Source organism: Pelmatolapia mariae, linkage group LG6 (assembly GCF_036321145.2).
Source record: "Pelmatolapia mariae isolate MD_Pm_ZW linkage group LG6, Pm_UMD_F_2, whole genome shotgun sequence".
Lineage (NCBI taxonomy): Eukaryota > Metazoa > Chordata > Actinopteri > Cichliformes > Cichlidae > Pelmatolapia > Pelmatolapia mariae.
Window position 1 is genome coordinate 251,610 of NC_086232.1, and position 2,500 is coordinate 254,109.

The following is a 2,500-nucleotide window of genomic DNA, read 5'->3' on the forward strand; positions in this document are numbered from 1 at the left end:
AGCAGGGGAGGATGTGCCTCCCCGGGGCCTGCTGGAGGTCAAGGTCCATGCTGGCTATGTGGTACGGGGTAACTGCAGGAAAGGAAAGCTACTGGGGGAGTAGAGCAGGGGAGGATGTGCCTCCCCGGGGCCTGCTGGAGGTCAAGGTCCATGCTGGATATGTGGTACAGGGTAACTGCAGGAAAGGAAAGCTACTGGGGGAGTAGAGCAGGGGAGGATGTGCCTCCCCGGGGCCTGCTGGAGGTCAAGGTCCATGCTGGATATGTGGTACAGGGTAACTGCAGGAAAGGAAAGCTACTGGGGGAGTAGAGCAGGGGAGGATGTGCCTCCCCGGGGCCTGCTGGAGGTCAAGGTCCATGCTGGCTATGTGGTACTGGGTAACTGCAGGAAAGGAAAGCTACTGGGGGAGTAGAGCAGGGGAGGATGTGCCTCCCCGGGGCCTGCTGGAGGTCGAGGTCCATGCTGGCTATGTGGTAGCAGCAGGGCCAGTGCAGCAGCAGCAGCAGCAGCAGCAGCAGCAGCAGCAGCACATCTTTTTCGACCGTAAAGGAGGCAGGAGGCCGACTCACTCCCTGGGCCAAATGGAGAGAGAATATCAGCAGGGCCAGTGCACCAGCAGCACATCTTTTTCGACCGTAAAGGAGAGAGGAGGCCGACTCACCACCTCGGCCAAATGGAGACAGCACATCAGCAGGGCCAGTGCGCCAGCAGCACATCTTTTTCGACCGTAAAGGAGAGAGGAGGCCGACTCACCCCCTCGGCCAAATGGAGAGAGGGATTCAGCAGGGCCAGTGCGCCAGCAGCACATCTTTTTCGACCGTAAAGGAGAGAGGAGGCCGACTCACCCCCTCGGCCAAATGGAGAGAGGAACTCAGCAGGGCCAGTGCGCCAGCAGCACATCTTTTTCGACCGTAAAGGAGAGGGGAGGCCGACTCACCCCCTCGGCCAAATGGAGAGAGGAACTCAGCAGGGCCAGTGCGCCAGCAGCACATCTTTTTCGACCGTAAAGGAGAGAGGAGGCCGACTCACCCCCTCGGCCAAATGGAGAGAGGGATTCAGCAGGGCCAGTGCGCCAGCAGCACATCTTTTTCGACCGTAAAGGAGAGAGGAGGCCGACTCACCACCTCGGCCAAATGGAGACAGCACATCAGCAGGGCCAGTGCGCCAGCAGCACATCTTTTTCGACCGTAAAGGAGAGAGGAGGCCGACTCACCACCTCGGCCAAATGGAGACAGCACATCAGCAGGGCCAGTGCGCCAGCAGCACATCTTTTTCGACCGTAAAGGAGAGAGGAGGCCGACTCACCCCCTCGGCCAAATGGAGACACAACAGCAGCAGGGCCAGTGGAGCAGCATGCATCTTGTTCAGCGGTAAGGGAGACAGGGAGATGTGATGGTGGTCCCCGGGGCCCCCTGGAGGTGGGGGAGATCAGCAACTAGCTAGCGAGGAGAGCGCGTACAGCCGACGTGGCATAAGTGTTTCTGCGCAGTGTACCAGGGGCTTGTGGAAAAGCTGTCGTACCATATGCACGGGAAGTACATAGCAAAGTGCTGCTGAGCAGAGTACCAGGGGCATGTAGAAACATTGTCGTACCATATGCACGAGGAGTGTGTGTGTGTGGCAAAGTGTTTCTGAGCAGAGTACCAGGGGCACGGAGAAAAGTTGTCGTACCATATGCACGAGGAAGTACATAGCAAAGTGCTGCTGAGCAGAGTACCAGGGGCACGGAGAAAAGTTGTCGTACCATATGCACGAGGAGTGTGTGTGTGTGGCAAAGTGTTTCTGAGCAGAGTACCAGGGGCACGGAGAAAAGTTGTCGTACCATATGCACGAGGAAGTACATAGCAAAGTGCTGCTGAGCAGAGTACCAGGGGCACGGAGAAAAGTTGTCGTACCATATGCACGAGGAGTGTGTGTGTGTGGCAAAGTGTTTCTGAGCAGAGTACCAGGGGCACGGAGAAAAGTTGTCGTACCATATGCACGAGGAAGTACATAGCAAAGTGCTGCTGAGCAGAGTACCAGGGGCTTGTAGAAACATTGTCGTACCATATGCACGAGGAGTGTGTGTGTGTGGCAAAGTGTTTCTGAGCAGAGTACCAGGGGCACGGAGAAAAGTTGTCGTACCATATGCACGAGGAAGTACATAGCAAAGTGCTGCTGAGCAGAGTACCAGGGGCACGGAGAAAAGCTGTCGTACCATATGCACGAGGAGTGTGTGTGTGTGGCAAAGTGTTTCTGAGCAGAGTACCAGGGGCATGTAGAAACATTGTCGTACCATATGCACGAGGAGTGTGTGTGTGGCAAAGTGTTTCTGAGCAGTGTACCAGGGGCATGTAGAAACATTGTCGTACCATATGCACGAGGAGTGTGTGTGTGGCAAAGTGTTTCTGAGCAGTGTACCAGGGGCACGGAGAAAAGTTGTCGTACCATATGCACGAGGAGTGTGTGTGTGGCAAAGTGCTGCTGAGCAGAGTACCAGGGGCACGGAGAAAAGTTGTCG